The 25,404-nt window shown below is 40.0% G+C and overlaps 1 pseudogene; it reads left to right on the top strand.

Moving 5' to 3' along the window:
• The window catches only part of LOC117511486, a 43,894-nt pseudogene extending 18,761 nt beyond the window's left edge, over positions 1–25,133 (top strand).
• Positions 25,134–25,404: the final 271 nt, after the last annotated feature.

A 25,404-nucleotide genomic window follows, 5' to 3' on the forward strand; every position in this document is an offset into this window, starting at 1 on the left:
TAATTTGAGGTCTTGTGTGAAAGACTGTACAACAAAAAGGTTCAACAATAAACACAAATGGACATTTTGAACAATATATACAAAATGGTCTATGTGTTTTGTTGTCTATTGATATGGTAAACAGTGCTTTAGACTGAGAAAGCAAGAGAGTTATCCAGTAACATTCACATGCAAACTAGTGGAGCAATCCTGATAGTTACACACTCTTTGTTTGAGCACGTGAGATTGTCATCAGAGGCTCTCCGTCTGCTCCATCTGCTTTCACTGATCGCTGTGCATAATGGCGCAGGGTGCACTGGATGTACTCATTGGAGCACCCAGGGGGCTATTCAAACGGGCCAACTAGTAACATATCACTCGTGAAAATGATCTTTGGCTTTTCACGTGAGGTAAAACTGCCCTACGATTGGATTTTGGAAAACCATGTGACGTTGAACCAATTCCGATTGGACACTCACATTGCGCATGTCATCACATAGCTTCTATGAGGAGTACAAAGATGGCCGATGGCTGGCTCCAAAGTCCTCAGAGTTAAGTTTCTATCTCATATCATTAAAAAGTCATTTATAATTTATTAAAGCTTGGTCTTAGCCGTCGTACACGACGGAATCGGGCCCAGAGGGTTAATGTGACCTTCCTCTGCTCTTCTTTCAGCCACCTCAGTTTGTACTTTGGCAGTGTGACAGCGGCAAGCTGAGCATCCTTGCTTTCCAGCACTGACCAAAATCTGGTCTTGATGGCCTGCATGTAAAAAGAGTACAACAGCATAAATACTGATGCATTTTTTTTTTTATATATATTCTTTAAATTATAGTATAGTACACATAAGTGCACAGTGACATCTGGCAGACCTGCAGTCATTCTTGAGAGCCCAGGTTGCAGTGCCAACATCTTGGACATCAAAACTTCAAGTGTTGGCAGAAGGCATCCGTAGTAGCAGTTATCTTCACCTTGCAAAATATCTAAGGCTACGGTGAGGGGTTTCATTACTGAACAGTATTCAGTCATAAACTTGTGTTCATGTTCAGAGAGGACCCTTATGTCTAGCTTACTACACAAGTGGTTTAACTGTGTTACTGGGATTGTCAGTATGCATTGACATGCATACTGACAATCCCAGTAACACAGTTCCATCTTGTTACAGGGACAATGAGCTTTTTCTGGCATATACGAGGTCTATTAGAAAAGAAACCGACCGTTTTATTTAAAAAAAAAAAAAAAAACTATATGGATTTGATTCATATGTTTTTACGTCAGTCAAGCTTGAACCTTCGTGCACATGCGTGAGTTTTTCCACGCCTGTCGGTGATGTCATTTGCCTGTGAGCACGCCTTGTGGGAGGAGTGGTCCAGTCCCCTCGTCGGATTTTCATTGTCTAAGACGTTGCTGAGAGACTGGCGCTGTGCTTCATCAAAATTTTTTCAAAACTGTGAGGCACATCGGAATGGAAAAACACGCCACAGGAAAAATACCTCCGTGTTGATAACCATTTGTAAAATCCAGGCGGCTTTTGGTGGCTTTCAGTTGAGTGAGTATCTGAGAAATTGTTTAACAGCAGGGCATGTTCCAACTTGTCCTTAAGGCTTCCAACGGAGGTGTTCTTCCTGTAGCGGGCATGCCGCACCGGCTGCGAGCCGACGCGCCAATCTGTCCGCACGTCTTTCATTAAAAAAAATCTCCTTTAACAGTGGAATGTCCGGATAAACTGCTGATTCCGACCTCTTCTGAAAGTTCTCTGTTCTCTCACGACGTCCTGGGTCAACAGAGGCTTAAATTTGGAGGTTTTCAGCTTGAAACAGGATGACAACGTCGCCTCGGAGCGCTGCGCGACGTCCCGCTCCGTGGGAAGTCCTTACAGCGATAGAAACAATCCAAAATCTCTCATCAGCCATTAAAAGTTTCACAGAAAACCAGCTTAATTTCTCGAATGGTATCCACTCGGATGTGCCTCACAGTTTTTGAAAAATTTTGATGAAGCACAGCGCCAGTCTCTCAGCAAATTCTCAGACAAAGGAATTCCGACGAGGGGGCTGGACCACTCCTCCCTCAAGGCGTGCTCACAGGCGAATGACGTCACCGACAGGCGTGAAAAACTCTTGCATGCCCACGAGGGTTCAAGCTTGGCTGATGTAATCACACGTGATTCAAATCCATATGGTTTTTTTAAAAAATAATAAGGTCGGATACTTTTCTAATAGACCTCGTATTTTCAACAAGTTTTGATGCTACAGTTGAATGGCTACACTTGGTCCAGAGAGCAGAACACTTGGCTGTTGCACTTCTGTATACAGATTTGGACTCAGCATTTGCAGACAGCCATTTGTTGACATCATTATTGGAAATCAAGTTCAGTGTGTGTGAAGCACACCTTAAATGAGGAGGCAGAGTGTAATCTCCTTCTGACGTGCCATTTGATAGGATGTCATTAACGTTAGCAAAAATAACATTGTCCTCCTCTTCACTCCCCTCCTCCTCCGAATCAGATGGTGCTGTTGTTGCCTCATAAACACAAAAGGCTTTGATGAAGTTTGACCCATTATCTGTCACAGTAGCAGTTACTTTGAGTGAGTCCAAAAGCTGAATATATATCTTCTATTTCACTTGCCACGATGTCATATACGTGGCGTCCTTTTATTCTTCAGCAGGCAATTGCTGCTTTCTCATGTTTTAAAGCATTTGGGTTAATCCAATGTGCCGTCATGCCCATAAAACGTTTGTTATGACACGTCCAAATATCCGTGGTGGTCGATACATACTCCAGGCTCTCAAAAGTTGACTTTAGCTCACTTTCCATCTTGCTATAGCATTTCTCCAGATAGTTTGCAAATGTTTTTCTATCGCAAGTACTTTCCAATCCATCCACTGTTGGTATTTTGCATAAAAAATGTTTCTGAAAGAAGGCGACTCCACGGTAGAAATAGGCAACATTTCCTCCACAATATATGTCGCCACAAGCCTGTTTATTTCTGTCTTGGAGGTTACCTGACTGCGGAATTCAAGTCGAGGTTGTTTGTATCCAAGGTTGGGTAGGATTAGTTTGAAAGAATACATGTGGATTATATACTCAACAAAAATATAAACGCAACACTTTTGGTTTTGCTCCCATTTTGTATGAGATGAACTCAAAGATCTAAAACTTTTTCCACATACACAATATCACCATTTCCCTCAAATATTGTTCACAAACCAGTCTAAATCTGTGATAGTGAGCACTTCTCCTTTGCTGAGATAATCCATCCCACCTCACAGGTGTGCCATATCAAGATGCTGATTAGACACCATGATTAGTGCACAGGTGTGCCTTAGACTGCCCACAATAAAAGGCCACTCTGAAAGGTGCAGTTTTGTTTTATTGGGGGGGGATACCAGTCAGTATCTGGTGTGACCACCATTTGCCTCATGCAGTGCAACACATCTCCTTCGCATCATCCATGAAGAGAACACCTCTCCAATGTGCCAAACACCAGCGAATGTGAGCATTTGCCCACTCAAGTCCATTACGACAACGAACTGGAGTCAGGTCGAGACCCCGATGACGACGACAAGCATGCAGATGAGCTTCCCTGAGACGGTTTCTGACAGTTTGTGCAGAAATTCTTTGGTTATGCAAACCGATTGTTCCAGCAGCTGTCCGAGTGGCTGGTCTCAGACGATCTTGGAGGTGAACATGCTGGATGTGGAGGTCCTGGGCTGGTGTGGTTACACGTGGTCTGCAGTTGTGAGGCTGGTTGGATGTACTGCCAAATTCTCTGAAACGCCTTTGGAGACGGCTTATGGTAGAGACATGAACATTCAATACACGAGCAACAGCTCTGGTTGACATTCCTGCTGTCAGCATGCCAATTGCACGCTCCCTCAAATCTTGCGACATCTGTGGCATTGTGCTGTGTGATAAAACTGCGCCTTTCAGAGTGGCCTTTTATTGTGGGCAGTCTAAGGCACACCTGTGCACTAATCATGGTGTCTAATCAGCATCTTGATATGGCACACCTGTGAGGTGGGATGGATTATCTCAGCAAAGGAGAAGTGCTCACTATCACAGATTTAGACTGGCTTGTGAACAATATTTGAGGGAAATGGTGATATTGTGTATGTGGAAAAAGTTTTAGATCTTTGAGTTCATCTCATACAAAATGGGAGCAAAACCAAAAGTGTTGTTTATATTTTTGTTGAGTATATGTATGTATGTATGTATGTATGTATGTATGTATGTACATACATTTGGATTACTTTTGGATTACATTTCAAAGTAAACATACCCAACCTTGTTTGTATCTTGACTGCGTTGTGGTGTCGGAGGCGGCAGCTTCGCTGTGTTGTTGTTTAGCGACTAGCTTGATAGTTGAGTGTTGGCTGAAGAGTTGGCTGCACTTGGCAGTTGTTTGTTGCCCATGCAAAGCTTGCACTCCACGACAACGTTTTTATTTTTTTGACTGACAGTTAAAATAGTGTGCATATCTCCACCGGTGAAACGCATTCCTCTCCTCTGCCATGTTTACAACCTCTCGCTCCTGTGCTCGGCATGACGTGAGCACGCAAGCAACGGAAGTGAACGTTCTCCGCGGCTTTACCAAAGCAGAGCCTGTGCCGCCAGTAACGAAGTATTTAGATTATAGTTAATCAGTAAAATCACCTGGTGGAGTCAGTGGCTGCAAAGAAAACCTGCACCCTCATGGCTCTTTCTGGAACAGGTTGCCTACCCCTGATTTAGATAGTAACTGTAATTTAATTACAAGTGTTTTCATAATAACGCGTTACATTACTGTGTTTCTAAAATTGTAATCTTGTTACAGTACCGCGTTACTTAGTAATGTGTTACACCCATCAATGATAACGTGTGCTGAAAATTTACACAATGCACCCAAAACAAAACAAAGACATGCTACGAAGTTTCACAACACAGCAGAAATGTACTCATAACACAAAAAGGGGTTCCTGCCAGGAGGACTTTTTCCTAACGGACCTTACAGAGCATCAGGGCTTTGCTCTTTATCTGAACCGGTGTCGCCAACCGAATGGTACCTCCCCTAAAAATCAGTCTGCCCTGCCTTCACTGCACATGCGTCATTGGAGAGCGTCAGCAGCAATTCGGAGACTATTGCCTCGTGCCCCCCCCCCCCCCCCACACACACACACACATTCAAATCTGGCTTCTATTTGTCTTAAATCCACGTTGCACCATTCACATTCTGAAAAACCTGATCTGGCTCAAGCCAAGGCTCTTGGTGGGGAGGTGATGGTCTAGTGGTAAGCGTTGGGCTTGAGACCAGAGGATCCTCGGTTCAAACCCCAGCCTGACCAGAAAATCACTAAGGCCCCTTAAGCAAGGTCCTTAATCCCCTAGTTGCTCCCGGTGTGTAGTGAGTACCTTGCATGGCAGCAGCCTGACACTGGGGTGAATGTGAGGCATTATTGTAAAGCGCTTTGAGCGTCTGACGCAGATGCAAAAGCGCTATATAAATGCAGTCCATTTACCATTTATTTTTACCTTAATGTCCTTTGGGTAGAAACTTCATTTTGCGTTGTTACTGCTTCTGTTGTGTTGTGGAGCTTTGTTATGGTACATATTCTGCAGGTTATATTTGTGGGTGATTCTTAGACTATGGGCACTTATCATGTCCTTTGATCATATTGTATGAAAAACAGAAAAAAGGGGAAATTTTACACTTTTATAGTTATCTTTACAATGAAAGTGTTTTAAGAAATTTGTTCTAGTTGTCTATGATGACTTATTCACCTTTTTTCAGCATCATTATATGCAAATATTGCCGTTTTGTGCTTGTCCCACACACAGACTTTTGATCTTCAATGATAAAAATGAATGGTTAAAAAAACGTTTTTTTCTAATGTTTTAAAATATATCTGAATAAAATATCAGTAAAATAATCAATCAATCAACTTTTTTCTTGTATAGCGCCAAATCACAACAAACAGTTGCCCCAAGGCGCTCCACACTGGAAGGCAAGGCCATACAATAACCACGAAACACAGTCTACGTCTAAAGCAACATAACCAAGGGATGGTCCAGGGTCACCCGATCCAGCCCTAACTATAAGCCTTAGCAAAAAGGAAAGTTTTAAGCCTAATCTTAAAAGTAGAGAGGGTATCTGTCTCCCTGATCTGAATTGGGAGCTGGTTCCACAGGAGAGGAGCCTGAAAGCTGAAGGCTCTGCCTCCCATTCTACTCTTACAAACCCTAGGAACCGCAGTAAGCCCGCAGTCTGAGAGCGAAGCGCTCTAATGGGGTAATATGGTACTACGAGGTCCCTAAGATAAGATGGGACCTGATTATTCAAAGCCTTATAAGTAAGAAGAAGAATTTTAAATTCTATTCTAGCATTAACAGGAAGCCAATGAAGGGAGGCCAACACGGGTGAGATATGCTCTCTCCTGCTAGTCCCCGTCAGTACTCTAGCTGCAGCATTCTGAACCAACTGAAGGCTTTTTAGGGAACTTTTAGGACAACCTGATAATAATGAATTACAATAGTCCAGCCTAGAGGAAACAAATGCATGAATTAGTTTTTCAGCATCACTCTGAGACAAGACCTTTCTGATTTTAGAGATATTGCGTAAATGCAAAAAGGCAGTCCTACATATTTGTTTAATATGCGCTTTGAATGACATATCCTGATCAAAAATAACTCCAAGATTTCTCACAGTATTACTAGAGATCAGGGAAATGCCATCCAGAGTAACGATCTGGTTAGACACCATGCTTCTAAGATTTGTGGGGCCAAGTACAATAACTTCAGTTTTATCTGAGTTTAAAAGCAGGAAATTAGAGGTCATCCATGTCTTTATGTCTGTAAGACAATCCTGCAGTTTAGCTAATTGGTGCGTATCCTCTGGCTTCATGGATAGATAAAGCTGGGTATCATCTGCGTAACAATGAAAATTTAAGCAATACCGTCTAATAATACTGCCCAAGGGAAGCATGTATAAAGTGAATAAAATTGGTCCTAGCACAGAACCTTGTGGAACTCCATAATTAACTTTAGTCTGTGAAGAAGATTCCCCATTTACATGAACAAACTGTAATCTATTAGACAAATATGATTCAAACCACCGCAGCGCAATGCCTTTAATACCTATGACATGCTCTAATCTCTGTAATAAAATTTTATGGTCAACAGTATCAAAAGCAGCACTGAGGTCCAACAGAACAAGCACAGAGATAAGTCCACTGTCCGAAGCCATAAGAAGATCATTTGTAACCTTCACTAATGCTGTTTCTGTACTATGATGAATTCTAAAACCTGACTGAAACTCTTCAAATAGACCATTCCTCTGCAGGTGATCAGTTAGCTGTTTTACAACTACCCTCTCAAGAATCTTTGAGAGAAAAGGAAGGTTGGAGATTGGCCTATAATTAGCTAAGATAGCTGGGTCAAGTGATGGCTTTTTAAGTAATGGTTTAATTACTGCCACCTTAAAGGCCTGTGGTACATAACCAACTAACAAAGATAGATCAAATTATAATCAAAACATAATTGGGGTATTCAATGTCATACAACTGTTGTGATTTTTTGTAAACAAAATGTAGTTGTCCCACACTATTGCCGTAATTTCCACCACAACATTGTAATGTCCCTTTAAACAGTTTGTATGAAAGATTGTTTTGGTAGTTTCTATGGAGATAAACAGTGACATCAGAGCACATGTATATAGCGCCAAATCACAACAAACAGTTGCCCCAAGGCGCTTTATATTGTAAGGCAATGGTGTGGTGGAAATTACATTTACAAGGCCAATAGTGCCCGTAGTTAAAGAATCACCCATGTATTCTGTATGTTTGCAAGCATTTGCTGACACAATTGGTTGTTGTTGAATTGATGCAGGTATTTTATTTATTTATTTTTTTCCTAATGTTGTAGTCCCTATCAACCACTGTATGAAGCAGATGGTCAAAGCGCTTTACAATGACACCTCACATTCACCCATGTCAGCATGCAACCACACAAAGGGGTGCTCGGCCACACACACTGGCACTAAAACGGTAATTGGCACCACCTTCTACTTTGATGCTGTAAATGGCTCAAACTCACTCAGTACAGTAAAATCCAAACACCATCACACTCACAGTCATACAAACAAAGGACTTTAGCAATTATTATATATATACTGGACAAAAATTAGCCTGATGATGAGCTCAAACAGCTGCAGGAAAAGATGCACTTGAATCCCCAAACATTCAGAAACATCACTATTTTAGGGCGATCAGCGCATGTATTTTTGATTATATGTTTTTGCGTGTACTAATTATCTAATCATCAGCGGAAGCAACACTTATTTATCTGCTGATTAGCTCGTTCCTTCTCCATGTTTAAGGTTGCTGACGTAAACATAAGGTATATAACGCACTGAACACTCTCCTCCATGTGCAGTATGAACGCAGACACACACACAGTTGTGCTTCTTCTTTCTCTTCCTCCACTCTTATTTAATGGCACAGCCTGTATTAGATAATTCCTCTGAAATGATGCTGCCAAAAATATGAGGGGCCCGTCATTAATCCCTGCAGAGCTTGAAATAGAACCGAACAACCCAAATGCTAACATGATTATCCAGTACTGGGCTGCAAAATAATACTCTCATAATATTAAATATTGCTGTGCTTTAACTTGCAGTTTCCTCTGTCTCAGCTCTTCTCATTTTGCTTCAGCACGATGTTATTCTTTCAGGTTTGATCTGTTTGATTGCTTTTCTAGAAACCCCACCCTACTCCGCTTTCAGATACACATGAAGCTTACGTCCGTTGAGGTCAGGATGATATCGTGTCCCAGTCCTCCCACTTTAGCCATCATGTGAGCCAGTACCACTAATAACAGACTAAATTTGTGCCTTGCGCTGTCATTGGCCTGCTTTAAACAGGCCTGCAGCCACCAGTGGGTAGCATTATGTGCCGCACTCAGCCAGTAAATATCTTGTTTCTTTGGTTATGCCAAATATGAACAGATGAGCAATGGATTTTGACAAAATCATTTGGCTCATGGCAGAGAAATTCAAATAAAGAGCTTTGGTGAATCATCAGACATACAAACCAGCACTGCAGTGAGAGCTGTAAGTGATTTAAACGCTCTGCAGTGGCTTAAACCCCCCTTTTTTGTGTACATAAACACGTTGGTAACTCAAACGTATTTAACTATTTGGGGTTTTCACGTATCCCATAATCCCTTGCGCGCCAGAGAGTCGTCGCTGCAGTCAAAACAACATAGAGAATCCACATGATGACAATTGTAAATGAATATTATACTACAAAAATGTAATTTTTTTATGCTTTTCATCAAGTTAATAAGAGTCTGCTGCATGATACCCTGAAAACTTGCTAAAACCATTATAACAAATAATCTGTCTTTGCTACGTTTAATCTGCGTGGAATTTAATAAAGGGAAACCGAATTTCAGACATATTATATATATTAGTCTGGAACAAAGAGGACAAACAGTGTTGTAAAGAACAATAATCAAGACGTTAAAGAGCAAACTTTACTTTCTCCCAGAACGACATGATCAGGAAGCGAGCTTAGCTCACAGCAGCTCCCATTGAAAATAACAGAGACAGTCTGTGATTCTCACGTTTATATAAAACAAACACAATAACAACGTCTATAAACCCAGAGAATATATTCATGAGAGTTTTAGGCACAATATAAAAATAGTTTTATGTTGCAATGTTAATGGTGTTGTCCGTGTGCAGTGGTTAAAGTGAAGCGTGATCAGAGCGTATCAATGCAGTTCTCAATGTTACTGAGATCTCGCAGCGCAGCGACCTCTCCGAGGTTTTGCGGGATTTGAAACCTGAAACGCCTCAATACTCAGTAGCTGGGTTTCCATTACAGGTTTGCACAAGTTAACCGATGTTTTCAGAATGTCGACAAAACACAATAGGGAATTGACAGCATTGCCATTGGTGATGATCTGACTGCTTGATCTTGTCATCTTGGTATAACTGTCATTACAACCACCAAGGATGTAATAAAATCATCAGCATGTATTTATTTTTTTGTCTGTGTGACTTCTGTTAGCAGGATTACGTCAAAACTGCTGAAGAGATTTTGACAAAATTTTTACCACAGATACATATTAGGCCATGGAAGAATCCATTCAATTGTGGTGATCTGGATCTGGATCCAGATTCTGGATAAAGTTTCACTTTATATAGGCTCTGAAGGATTACTATTAGTAGGATTATGTCAAAACTACTGCACAAATTTGATAAAATTTTCAACAGAGATATGCGTTAGGACATGGAAGACTACATTAAACTTTGGAGATGATCTGGATCCGGATCCAGAATCTGGACCATGTTTCACTTGACATCGGCTTTGAAGGATTACTATTAGTAGGATTATGTCAAAACTACTGCACAAATTTTGATGAAATTTTCAACAGAGATGCGCATTAGGCCATGGAAGACTACATTAAACTTTGGAGATGATCTGGATCCGGATCCAGAATCTGGACCATGTTTCACTTGACATAGGCTTTGTAGGATTACGTCAAAACTACTTCACGGATTCTCACCACATTTACTCCATGGATACATATTAGGCCATGGAAGACTCCACTGAATTTTGGAGGTGATGCGGATCCAGATTCTGGATCAAGATTTCACTTTATATAGGCTTTGAAGGATTACGCCAAAACTACTTCATGGATTCTCACCAAATTTGCACCACACATAGATATTATGGCATGGAAGATTACACTGATTTTTGGAGTTGATCCGGCTCTGGATTGGCGGAAGTCAGAAATCTGATTGCTCTTGTTCTGTTACTGCTCTTATGGTAGCTGACATTCCCAGTCATGGAGACAGATGGGTTAGTCCCACTAAATGTCTTTTAGGAGGTTTACTCAGCTTTCCATCTTGTCCTCTGTTCACGAATTCCACTCCATGTATTTTGGAATGTCATGTGATGAGCGGAAAGAGTGTTTCCATCGAGTTTTGTGAATTATGGCTTTTTCAAATCACCTGAAGAAGCATATAATGCAAGTGTATAAAGGTTTTTGAAATATTTTGAGTGGGTTTGAAATACATGTGTGTCCATTAAGCATACTACTTCAACTTGTATAATTTGGATGGTAGTGGAAACCCACCTACTATGACATGTGATATTGTCCCAGTAATCAGTGTAATTCTGTCAGCAACGGCACTGTCTTGCTTCTGAGAAAAGCATCTCCCTAACATGAACATATACTGTCCTTATCAGGACAGATATTTTTAATACAGTCTGGTCCATAAATATTGAGACAGTGACATGATGATGATGGTTTTTGTTTGTTTGTTTTTGTTGCCTCTGCACATCACAGTGGAGATGAAATCAAACAATCAGGAGTGTCGACGATATTGTGTCTGTCGACTTTAAACTTCTATTCAGGTTTTTTTTTTTGTTTGTTTGTTTTTTTGCAAAACTCTCAAATTAGCCATTTCAGAATTACAGCCATCTGTATACACAATACCCCCCCCCCCACACACACACACACACACTTTCAGAGGTAATAATTGGAAAAAATAAATATGAGGATTATTTTCATAAAAGTCATCATTTTTGCAGCGAGCTTTATTTAGACAAATCAGGGGTGGATACATGTTGCTGATTATGTCTTGAACTTCATTTGCATCAATAATTAAGAAATACAAACAGTATGATACTGCAATCTAAAATCTGGCTGGATTACGTGACCAAACAGCTATCCTCAGCCAAATCATCTCGCTCTTCTTGGGGGATCCTTAAGCATTCCCAAGCCAGATGTGAGTTATAATCGCAAGTTTGACCACATTACACCCATTTTGGTGTCTCTTCACTGGTTTCCTGTCTCTGTGAGATCAGATTTTAAGGTTATGCTATTAACCTATAAAATTATTAACAGACTGGCACCTCCCTACTTAGCTGACCTAATTAAACCTTACGTACCGGCCCGGGCTCTGTGTTCTCAGGGTGCAGGACTACTTTGTGTCCCAAGGGTGAATAAAAGTCTTAAGACACACTTATTTTCCCTTTCACATAGCTAGCATACTGGCATAGTATGTGAGTCATTCCATGAGAATGGTTAGAGTTGGACTTCAACATTTTCACATTTTTTACCAAAATGTATTTATATCTATATCCCACAGATTTTGTTTATGAAGCTGATGTTAATGCAGCATACGAGTTCTTAAAAACTTTCATGTCCCTCTATGACCTGCACTTTCCCAACGTCAAAATCGAATCTTCTTAAAAGAATAAGTAGCTCAGAAATGAAATGTAAAAAGATACAAAAACAAACTAACAAATATAACACGAAATTGTAAAAACCAATACTATAGCACTCGAATAGAAAAAAACATGACCAATATTAAAGCTTTGTGGAGCACCATAAATGATGTAATTGGAAGAAGTACTAAAATGGTGATAAATTGTCAAAATATTAAAAATCCAACCAAACTTATAAGTGAGTTTAACAAATACTTTATAAATATTGGCTCCCAACTGGCCTCTACAATTACTCCACAATGTGTCAACTTTAATTGTGAGAACATTCCAAAAAATCCAAACCCTATGTTCCTCACAGCAACAAATGAAAAATAAATAATTAATATGGTTACGAGCTGCACATGTAAGTTATCCACTGATTGTGATGATCTAAACATGAGTGTTGTAAAACAAATTATTGACACATCACAAAGCCATTATTCCATATTTTTATCTGTCTTTTTCAATGGTTAAATTTCTTGATCAAATGAAAATGGCCAAAGTTATTCTTATTTACAAAAAATGGTAACCGACATCAATTTTGAAATTATAGGCCTATATCAATTCTTCCTGTTTTCCAAAATTTTAGAAAAGCTCTAACATTTAGCTCAATTAGACTATTTTTTGGATAAATTTAATATTTTAAATGATAACCAATACAGCTTTTGTAAACATAGATCATCAACCCTAGCATTGATGGACCTCATAGAGGAAATTAAGGATAATACTGATAATAAATTATATTCTATAGGTATCTTTATTGATCTTAAGAAAGCTTTTGATACAATGGCTCATAAGGTGCTTTTGAAAAAATAATACAGAAATATGGGATAAGGGGTATTGCCTTTAATTGGATTGAGTCCTACCCAGTGGTGGGCACAGCTAACCAAAAAGTTAGCTTTGATAACCATTAATCCAATAACTGAAAAGTTATCTTTTATGATGCTAAACTGATAAACTGCTAAAAAAATGTATCTTTATTACAATAACCGATAACTTTTAGTATTGATTCAGATGTGGCCACATTAGATTACACTGTCGGCTTCTGATAACCAGTTTCACTTTCACTTTTCACTGCTGGGTAAATTCAAGGATCACAAACACATAAGAATGCGTGAAAAATGAATGAATAAAAAATAAAACCCCAAACACTGTCATCATCTTTCAAAAGCAGTAAAACACAGTGTTAGAAGTCACAGTTTTATCTGAATATTAGATACATCGTCATTTACAAACTAAAAAGCTGCTGCTTTTTTCACACACTTTGAACCCTGCGGCTTAAACAACCAAAATACATCCATTAATGCATTGATTGGCAGAGTAAAATGCACGTAGTAAATTTAAATTCTTACCTGTTAGTTTCAGTGGGATTCATCTGAATAAATAATCAACATAAAGCGTCCTTTTTAAAAAAATCCAAAACAGTGTCTAAACATGAAGAAAAGTCCCTCTGTACACACAGCTGCACCATGAGAGCTCCTCTCCCCCACCGAGTCTTGCCGCTTAAATTACACCCACAAAGAAATAAAATAATGTTAAAATTAGTCTGTTTTCCAAAGTAACATCCAAAGTGAACCTGAACTACATTAGCCACAATGCTCCCGGCGTTGACTGGCCAATCACGTTTTGCGCTTAATGATGATGTCATCAGCAAGCGACAGGCAGCCAGTTTGCTACAAACACACAACAGAAGGACTAAAATGTTTGATTTTAGGGTTTACAAACGTTTTTGACCATTAAACTTTGCTCACTTTACCAGCAAAAAAAAAAATGTCATCGGACTGAAAGTTTTCATAACCAAATTTATCGGAAGATAATTGGTCCGATGATGGTTTTAAAACTTATCTGAAAAGTTAATCCGCTAGCAAAAACATTAGCGTCAGTAATTATCTGTTATCGGATTAGCTGAACTGTGCCCACCACTGGTCCTACCTAACAAACAGCAAACAGTATGTTCAGATGGGGCAGGGCAGATCCATGAGTGATAATTTATGTGGTGTACCCCAGGGACCCAAGCTATTCTTATTCTTATTTTATATTAATGACTTGTACTTGGTTTTTTCCTCATTTTTTTATGTCTCCTTGTGTACAGCACTTTGTTTCAGCTGCAGCTGTTTTTTTTTTAAAAGTGCTTTATAAATAAAGTTGATTTGATTTGGTTTCAGAAAAGCTAAAATTGGTACTTTTTGCAGACGATACAACACTACTGTGTTCAGGTGAGGATTTCCAACAATTGGTGAACAAAATTACAAAAGAAATGGTTAAAGAATGGTTTGCTGAGAACAAACTGTCCCTAAATATTATGAAAACCAAAGTAATGTTCTTTGGAAAATGCAAGATAAACCAGAATATACAAATTAAATTGATAATGTAATTATACAGAAGAGTTTATGAATACACCTTTCTTGGTGTAACACTCAATCACAAAATTTGTTGGAAACCCCATATTTTAAAAATTAAAGCTAAGTAGCAAAAGATGTAGCCTTAATAAACAAATCAAAATATCTTCTTAATAAGAGTGCGGTATATTGTATATTGATCACTCATATTACCATATTTAACTTTTTGTGTGGAGATGTGGGGGAATTCATACAAAATCAGTCTTGATCAACTATGCACAGTTCAGAAAAGGGCAATTAGAATAATCCATTTAGTAGGATACAGAGAGCACACAAATGCCCTGCTCCTCCAATCCAAAATGAAATTTAGTGACCTAGTTCAATTCAAAATTGCTCAAACCTTATTCAAAGTTACAGACACGTCACTTCATCAAAGTATTCTAAACAATTTTTCAATTTCTAGACGGGGAGTGGAAACATGGAATAATTTAAAAGCAAATGCCAAACTTTGCAAGAATGTGTCACACTTAAAAAAGGTTTATAAAGAATCCTTATTACAGACATAGTATGGAAAAAAAAAATTCACTAGCACTTAACAGGAGCTGTCGGAGAAATGTTTGTATTTTCTAAATCTGTACAATCATAAATGATTTCGATATGGAGTTATTATCTACTCACTAAGAACTCTTGTCTATTATTTGTACGACCATAAACAATTTAAAAAAAACATCAAGGGTCGAAGAACAAAATTGATAAATTTCTGTGCTTTCTAATATTCAATTTGTGCAAACAGCGATTGTGTATCCTTGTTTGTTTGCTCTGTGAAACTGAGTATGGGCAAGACACCTGCATTTCACACTCAATCCACTCTTAAACAGGCACATGCACTCAGAGAGTGTATTGGCCTGGGTATGGGCGAGACACAACAAGTGTATCACCAATGAATGAATATTATGATTTGATGACCTTGAAATGGTGTTTAATGAAAGGTTTTGGATTGTAATGTACAAGGTCCAACATTCTGTAATGCACTTATCCATTGCCTAATTTGTCTGTACGGAGAGGGTAGGCATTTTAAACAACTCTGGAGGAGTATGGACAAATTATTGGGAAGAGAAAAACCAAATTGTGATAAATTACAACTTGAAAAAAATGGAGTAATTAACAATGATAATGCTGAATTGGCAATATACTTTAATGGTTATTTTCTTGATTCTGTTCTGAAATTGGCAAACAATTTTTCTAATTATTATTGTTTCTTGATACTTGAAAATGATTTTAATGACTCTTTTAAATTGTATAATATTGTGGAAGAAAATGTTTTTAAAGTTATTTCACAACTAAACAAGAGTAAAACTAAGGACGTCTTTGGTATTGACACTGCTTTCTTAAAGGAACACAAAGAAACTCTAACCCCAGTTTTAACAAAAGTGATAAAATCAGTCAATATGTGAAAACACCTTCCCCACGGTTTTAAAAACAGCTGTGGTTAAGCCTGTCTACAAGTCTGGAGACAAGCTCCAAATCTCCAGCTATAGGCCTATCAGTATCCTTACAACTATCTCCAAAGTCTTTGAAAAGATTGTAGCAATGCAGTTGATGGAACATCTTGAGTCTGTTGAGGCTTTACATCCTCTTCAGTTTGGTTTTAGAAAACATTACTCAACTGAGACTGCATGCTGTTATTTTTTTTAGAAGAAATAAAATCCAGTTTGGATATGGGAGGAGTGGTAGGAGCAGTCTTTCTGGACTTGAGGAAGGCTTTTGACACCGTTAACCACGAATTTCTTCTTAACAAATTAACTAAATTCAGCTTTCATACCAATACAATTCATTGGATAAGATCGTACCTCAGTGACAGGCAGCAGTGTGTAACTATGGGTGAAATAACATCCCCTTTAAGACCATGCAGACTAGGTGTGCCTCAGGGCTCTATTTTAGGGCCACTGTTGTTCATACTTTATATTAATGATCTTCCATCTGTCTGCAATGTTAAAACAATTATGTATGCTGATGACACTGTAGTGTATACCCATGGAAAAACCGTGGAGGAGGTAGCTCAAAAACTAACAAGAGAGATGAAGTTGGTTTCTCATTGGTTAAAAAATTCCTGCCTTACTTTAAATATTGAAAAAACAGTATCTATGTTTTTTACAAACCAAAATAAACTTCAGAAATGTCCTGAAGTTTTAATCGGTGGTCAGAAAATTCATAATGTTGATCAATGTAGATATCTGGGTATAATACTTGATTCAAATTTGAATTTTATGAAACATATTAAAAAGATAAACACTTTAAAATTTAATTTGTCAAATTATAGATACATTAGACACTCTTACCTTCGAAGCTTCTAATGTATATCTTAATGCAATGATTATACCACATTTTCGTTACTGTATGACAAGTTGGTCACAGGCGTACAAAACTGCCCTTAGGCCTCTTCAATCACTTTATAAAAGCTCTCTCAAGATTCATGATAAGAAAAAACATTTATTTCATCATTGTCACATACTCTCAAAGTATAATATTCTGAGCTTTGAAAATTCAATCATGTACTCAGATTTATGTTTGTTGTTTAGAATCATCCATAGCACTGCTGCTCCGCCGTTAAAAACTTTCATATCCTTGAACTCGGAAACAACATCTCGAGCCACTCAGTCGATGGGTCGAGGTGAGTGCAGGATTCCCAGACGTAGAACAACTTTTGGGAACTCGGCGTTCTCTTGTGTGGCCATGCGCCAGTGGAATATGTTACCAACTGAACTTATTTCTTGTACAAACCTTTACACTTTTTTACGACTGGTTAAAAATTGGTTGCTCTCGGGTCAGACATGTAACCATAGTGTGATCTAATGTCATGTGCTTTGGACACAGTGTCTGTAATTTAAAAATTTAATGTAATATATTGTAAATTTCCTCTTTTTAATTGTTTTTCATCAGCCTGTCTAGGGACTACAGGTGGAAATTAGCACGTGTGCTACAACCTGGCATAAAGCATCTCTCCTATTTAAGGATAATGTATATTGTGCACTGTCCCTGTTTTAAATAAATAAATAAATGAAAATTAAATGAAATTTATAAGGCCCCCTTCACACATAGTGTGAAGTTTGAATGGTATTTGTACGAAAACAGCGAAACAGTGTGAAACAGTTTGAAATTAGCGCACGAAACATTGTGTACGAAACATCGCACAGACGGGCAGGTGTGCACAAACCCGGTGCAAGAGTTCGTGCATGTGCCATGTCCGTCGAGCAGGAACAGTGCCATGTGCAGCACATGGCGCCGCTTATGTGGAAGAAATAAAAACCAACTGGTACATGTGGAACCACATAGTGCCGCTTATGTGGAATAATTAAAAAAAAAAAAACACACACACACCACCCGGGACACAAAGTCGCGCCTTTCAAAACCTCTGGTTCCCAGCCACAGACATTACCACTGAACTACAGAGCTGTTCTTTGAAAGCTGCGGGAAGCTGCCTCATATCAGGAAGGACATGGAAGTATTACAAAAAAAAAAAATTAAATCACACACCATATAAAACACCGCATTTATCAAACGAGCAATACAAATATGATCCGTCTGTTCCTCTGGTGATGACCCATGGTCACAGACATACAGTCATGAAATGACATGAATGAGAAGCAGGGGGTGCTAATGTCCACATCTACTGGTCAGGTGTGTCCAGTCAGCCTTGTGCGTGTTCTGCCCAACGCGTGTGTCTTGTGGATGGCGTGCCACAGCACAGACACCACGTCATGTGGAACAGAGCTAACGTGGGTGACGTGACGGTCAGATCACCTGGTGCATGTTCTGATCTGATGGTCCGTTTCAACCTGGAAACCTGGGGGGCTGTCAGTGTCCACTCCGTGTGCGTGCTTGCTTGCTGCAGCTTGTTGCCACCACGGCGATATATTTTTTCACAGTGGACAGTTGTTTGTCCATGACTGTCCAAACACAGTAGGTGTTGTGTAACTGGAATGTTCAGGATGACAGATCACCACAGCTGCTTCTGTCAGAAGCCACGCCTCCCGTGAGTGGAGTGCACACACTCACGTGTCAGTGTGTGTGTTTGCAAAGTCACACTCGTGGGGAACTTAGACAAATTTCACAGCAGTACGACAGTGATTGTTTGTAGTATGTTATCATGCCAAGAGTGCGACTGGCCACACATTTTCTAAGTGCTATGCGAGCAGTGTTAGGTGTTCATGTGTGTCACCTGGAATTTGGCTGGCACCTGCTGCGAGAGGGTGCGCATACTTTGTATTTCAGGCACTTGTGTGCGCAAATAGTTGTAGCAACAGGTGTACGAGGTGTTGGCGACAGGGACGACATTACACGGTGTGAACTTGCACATCTAAACTTCGCACTATGTGTGAAGGGGCCCTAAGCTTTGCTTCAGACTACTCCTTTTGGGCATCATGTATATATTTACCTTACCAAATGTTTGTTTACAACCATGTAAATCTGTTGCTCAAATTCAAAATGATGAACTGAACTATCACAAAAAATATTTTCCCATCTCAGGCATTAGTTTTATTATTATTTTCTTCCGGATGCCCCCTGGACGCCTCGCTGGAGAGGTGTTCCGGGCACGTCCCATTGGGAGGAGGCCCCGGGGAAGACCCAGGACACACTGGAGGGACTACATCTCTCGGGTGGCTTGGAAACGCCTTGGGATTCCCCCGGAGGAGCTGGGGTAGGTGTGTGTGGATCGGGAGGTCTGGGCGGCTTTGCTTGAGCTGCTGCCCCCGCGACCCGACTCCGGATAAAGCGGAAGAAAATGGATGGATGGATGGTGTTGGGGAAAGTGAGGAACACGGACCCACAACAGGGGGCGCAAATGAACGGACAATGAAGAAGTCAAATAACAAGGTTTTACTGTTGTGAATTCGCACAACAAACACAACAGATCACAATTGTAAGAATAAACCAATTCTACTGGTGACGTGTGGGCAGGCTCGACGATAGGAGACGTCCGTCCGAGTCGAACCGGAACCACCCGATTTCCTCTGCCACCGAACCCCGGGAATACTGGAGCCGCCAAGTCCCGAACTCCCAGGTGGCCACTGACTCCGCTCGTCGGATCCGGTACTGCTGGCGAGGAACAGAAACAGTCAGATGTGGGTGCGGCTGCACCCAGCAACACGTAGGGTGGAAACACCACCTCCACCTCTAGTCACAAACAATATTGCAGTGAAGGGTACTTATCCGATATGGATCAAGTTCAGTCTTCAACTGTCTCAAGCACAAGCAAAAACAGGTTAGTCCTCAGAAATATGATGACTGGCTGAGTGCGTTACCTTCTTGGTAGAACGATATCTCGGCAGTGAGATGGAGATGCCGTCCAGCTGATATACCCCTCGGCTGATGACTGTCAGCTGTTTCAGGTGATGGGTGACGGCTGTCACCTGGGCTGCTCCTCTTCAGTGGCAGCGCCCTCTGGTGCCTGGAGCCCGCACTCCAGGCGGGGCGCCCTCTGGTGGTGGTGGGCCAGCAGTACCTCCTCTTCAGCGGCCCACATAACAGATGGATTATTTTTGGTCATCATTTCAAAATGTGGTCTCTGTTATTCTTCAACCCCATTATGTACACTATGGAAGCTGTCTGAATATGGTCATAAAATGTATTTTTAAAGAAATTTATATTTTTGTATTAATCAGATGTCCCCCTCACTGATTCAATCATTTTAAATACAAAAATAACATGAAATCTCCCATTTTTGTTAAAGTATTGTAATCAAAATCAATGATCTTATGATAGCTCTCAACATTTTACACAGTAGTCAACAAACATTAAATTATTTTTTTAAACATTTTTTTTAAATAATGTATGAAAATGTAAGTGTGACACGTTGAGACTAGGATAACAGGGTTGAAGAGACAAATGCAGCTTTACATATAAATAGTTGTTTACTCTCAAATTCAGTGTATAGGATTTTTTATTAGCATTATATTTCATTATGCAGCCATAAGAAGGACAATAGATATATATTTCAAATTGAATTGAGTTGTATTAACCTAAAGTAAAAACAAATTCAAGAGCATATCAACAACTAACAGCAATGGAACATTGTAAAGTGAATTGCTCAAATAAAACGTGTATTTTTTGTTTGTTTGCTTGTGTGTGTGTCCAGGCATAAAAGTCAAGCTTCTTTTGCTCAAATATACTTTTAAAGGCCTCATGAGAGGTGCACTGAAAGGCACCTTGTCTTTGTGCCTGTTACATACAATTAAAAAATTTATAAAAACGTGTAAAATGCAGAAACCTATCATCAGAACTGTTAAGCGGTGGCCTGTGGACACATCTATGCAGCTACAGGACTGTTTTGAACGGACGACTTGGTCTCTGTTTTTTAATGATGACATAAATGAATATGCCTCTACTGTGCTTTGCTATATCAGAACCTGTGTTGAAAATGTTGCCATCAATACACACATCCGGACATTCCCTAACAGGAAACCTTGGATGAGTACGGAGGTCCAGGTTCTACTGCGAGACCGCAATGCAGCTTTTAAATCAGGTGACACAGCATGGTATGGCTCAGGAAGGTACAATTTGAAAAAAGGCATTAGGCAGGCTAAAGCTGTATACAACCCCTGGCAAAAATTATGGAATCACCGGCCTCGGAGGATGTTAATTCAGTTGTTTAATTTTGTAGGAAAAAAGCAGATCACAGACATGACACAAAACTAAAGTCATTTCACATGGCAACTTTCTGGCTTTAAGAAACACTATAAGAAATCAAGAAAAAAAGATTGTGGCAGTCAGTAACAGTTACTTTTTTAGACCAAGCAGAGGAAAAAAATATGGAATCACCCTGTAAATTTTCATCCCCAAAACTAACACCTGCATCATATCAGATCTGCTCGCTAGTCTGCATGTAAAAAGGAGTGAACACACCTTGGAGAGCTGTTGCACCAAGTGGACTGACATGAATCATGGCTCCAACACGAGAGATGTCAATTGAAACAAAGGAGAGGATTATCAAACTCTTAAAAGAGAGTAAATCATCACGCAATGTTGCAAAAGATGTTGGTTGTTCACAGTCAGCTGTGTCTAAACTCTGGACCAAATACAAACAACATGGGAAGGTTGTTAAAGGCAAACATACTGGTAGACCAAGGAAGACATCAAAGCGTCAAGACAGAAAACTTAAAGCAATATGTCTCAAAAATCGAAAAATGTACAACAAAACAAATGAGGAACGAATGGGAGGAAACTGGAGTCAACGTCTGTGACCGAACTGTAAGAAACCGCCTAAAGGAAATGGGATTTACATACAGAAAAGCTAAACGAAAGGCATCATTAACACCTAAACAGAAATAAACAAGGTTACAATGGGCTAAGGAAAAGCAATCGTGGACTGTGGATGACTGGATGAAAGTCATATTCAGTGATGAATCTCGAATCTGCATTGGGCAAGGTGATGATGCTGGAACTTTTTTTTGGTGCCTTTCCAATGAGATTTATAAAGATGACTGCCTGAAGAGAACATGTAAATTTCCACAGTCATTGATGATATGGGGCTGCATGTCAGGTAAAGGCACTGGGGAGATGGCTGTCATTACATCATCAATAAATGCACAAGTTTATGTTGATATTTTGGACAATTGAAAGGATGTTTGGGGATGATGAAATAATTTTTCAAGATGATAATGCATCTTGCCATAGAGCAAAAACTGCAAAAACATTCCTTGCAAAAAGACACATAGGGTCAATGTCAATGAGCAGATCTGATTTGATGCAGGTGTTAATTTGGGGGATGAAAATTTACAGGGTGATTCCATAATTTTTTCCTCAGACTTGAGTGATTCCATATTTTTTTTTCCTCTGCTTGGTCTAAAAAAGTAACCATTACTGACTGCCACAATCTTTTTTTCTTGATTTCTTATAGTATTTCTTAAAGCCAGAAAGTTGCCATTTGAAATGACTTTAGTTTTGTGTCATGTCTGTGATCTGCTTTTTTTCTACAAAATTAAACAACTGAATGAACATCCTCTGAGGCCGGTGATTCCATAATTTTTGCCAGGGGTTGTACAAGGCAAAGATTGAAGACCACTTCATGAATAGAGATCCGACGCGTGTGTGGCAGGGGATCCAGCAGATCACAAACCACAGAGGTACCCGTGAACCACCTGTAGACATTAATGTCTCCCTGGCTGAGGAGCTCAGTCATTTTTATGCCCGTTTTGAAACAAAAGGGCTTACCAACGGAGCTATTCCCCACCCCTCTGCTGACACAGACTATCCACTCATTGTTTCGGCAGAGGAGGTGAGGCACATCTTTAAGTCTGTGAACACTAGGAAGGCAGAGGGGCCTGATGGAATTCCAGGAAGGGTGGTTAAAGACTGCGCCCACCAGTTGGCAGATGTCTTTGCAGATATTTTTAACAGATCTCTCTTCAAAGGTACTGTACCAACTTGCTTCAAAACAGCCACCATCATTCCAGTGCCTAAGCAAAGTAACATCAGAACCATGAATGACTACAGACTACACGGTGGCCCTTAGTCCTATTGTGGCTAAGTGCTTTGAGAGGCTGGTGATGAAGCATTTAAAATCTGTCCTTCCCCTTAATTTGGACCAGCATCAATATGCCTATAGGGCAAATAGATCCACAGAGGATGCTATCATCACAGCTCTCCATACAGCTTTAACGCACCTCGACAATAAAGGTGCAAGTGTGAGAATGCTTTTTATAGATTACAGTTCTGCTTTCAACACAATTATACCCAGTAAGTTGGTCACAAAGCTCCTCAACCTAGGCCTTAGCAATACGTTATGTGCATGGATTAAGGATTTCCTGTCTGACAGCCCACAGGCAGTCAAACTGGGCCCACATCTATCCTCCAGTCTGTCACTTAGCACCGGCACACCACAAGGCTGCATGCTAAGTCCGTTGCTTTATTCCATCTATACATATGACTGTATTCCCACCCATCCCTCAAACATGATAATAAAATTTGCTGATGACACTACTGTGGTGGGACAGATCTTCAACGGCAACGAGGAAGCCTATAGAGATGAAGTTGAAAGGCTAGTTGAATGGTGCACAGAAAATAATTTGACCCTGAATGTCAAGAAAACCAAAGAGATTATAGTTGACTTCAGGAAGCGCAAGGATGACCCCTCTCCCTTAACCATCAAAGGTGAGGTAGTAGAGAGGGTCTCTTGTTTTAAATTTCTGGGCACCTGGATCACTGAGGATCTTAAATGGGAAGTTAACACATCTGCTATGGTCAAAAAGGCAAATCAGAGGCTTTATTTTCTACGAGCATTATCGGCTGAGCTGCTCAAGGCCTTTTATCATTGCTCCATTGAGAGTGTTTTAACCTATTGTATTACAGCATGGTTTGCAAACTGTTCTGAAAACAATAAGAAATCCATCAGATGAGTCATAAGAACGGCAGAAAAGATCATTGGTCTCCCTCTGCCCTCACTGGATGATGTTTTTAGGACTCGCTGCCTCCACCCAGCAAGCAGTATTCTGCAGGATGGAACCCACCCTCACATCACCTTTTTCTTTGCTTACATCCGGCAGGCGTTATCGGGCCTTTAAAGCCCACACCACAAGGCCTGAAAAACAGCTTCTTTCATCGAGCTGTTACAGAACTAAACAGACACGCCCAAGATTCAGTTGAAACAATTGCATTATTTAATTAAAATAAGGATGGACATGTGCAATATTGTTTTAATTATTTTTTTAATTTTAGGTATATTTATTACTGTTTTTATGCTATTTAAGGGGTTTTATTAAGTTGGGTATTTTGACTGTTAATTGATGTTTTACGTGCAATATGGGACATGTGCAGCATGGGATAAGTGTAATATGGGATAATGACAATGTGGGATTAGTGCAATACGAGTTATGTTTGTCTCCAAGCTTGCCCCCCCCCCCCCCCCCCCCCCGCTCCAATCTCCTGATGTTTTTTTCAATATTTATTGAAGTATGTGTATGGGTGAGTGTGTTTGAGGGTGGTCATTGTTTTTGAGGATGCACAAGCAAATTTCATTGTGTTGATCGCTGTGCAATGACAATAACGGTGATTCTGAACTGATAGTAGCAATAACATATAAATTAAATTGATTAACAGCTGAGTGTGTCTGTATGTCTGTGCATGCATGTGCCTCTTGTTTCATTGAATTCATCTTGTGAGTTGGTTCCACACCTCTATCACCGGCTGTGGGGGTGGAATGAGTTCCAGGACATCATCAAACAGGTACCAGAGGATATCATCCTGAAGCGGCCAGAGAATCGGTTTGATCCAACACGATGCATGCATTGACCTGCACATGTGTTCCTGTACCTTTAGAATAATGCCTGGATACAAATCATCATCATCATATCTGAGAATACACCATTTCCCAATCAGCTCTGGACTTTTGCACTGGATTTCCTTTTCTGGATTTCCCCATGGGCTGGCTGAGATACAGCAGTTTCTTTCTTCTGGCCAAAACTGAAACACTGGGTGTTGAAGCAGTTGCACTTGAAACTGCTTCTGTGTTGTGCACATGCAGCTTACATCACAAACCATCAGTTCGTCCTGGAGCCGGAGTAAGGACTTGGTGAATTCTCATGGTTCCAGGAACAGCTGGTGTCAGCTTTGGCATTTTCTCCATTGCTTCCTCCACATCTTCACTTTTCATAAAGACCAGTTTCACAGTTGTTGTTTCAGTCAAGGCCCTGAATAACTCTTCTGGATCTGTGATGTCACGGCCCTTTGCCACCATCATGTCAGCTGCTCTTTTTAGGGCTCCCCTGACACCATCTGGTGCTCCTTTTCCATGAATAGCATTGAAAAAATTCCAAGAACCAGCCTCCAATCCTCT

This window comes from Thalassophryne amazonica, chromosome 6 (genome assembly GCF_902500255.1).
Source record: "Thalassophryne amazonica chromosome 6, fThaAma1.1, whole genome shotgun sequence".
Classification (NCBI taxonomy): domain Eukaryota; kingdom Metazoa; phylum Chordata; class Actinopteri; order Batrachoidiformes; family Batrachoididae; genus Thalassophryne; species Thalassophryne amazonica.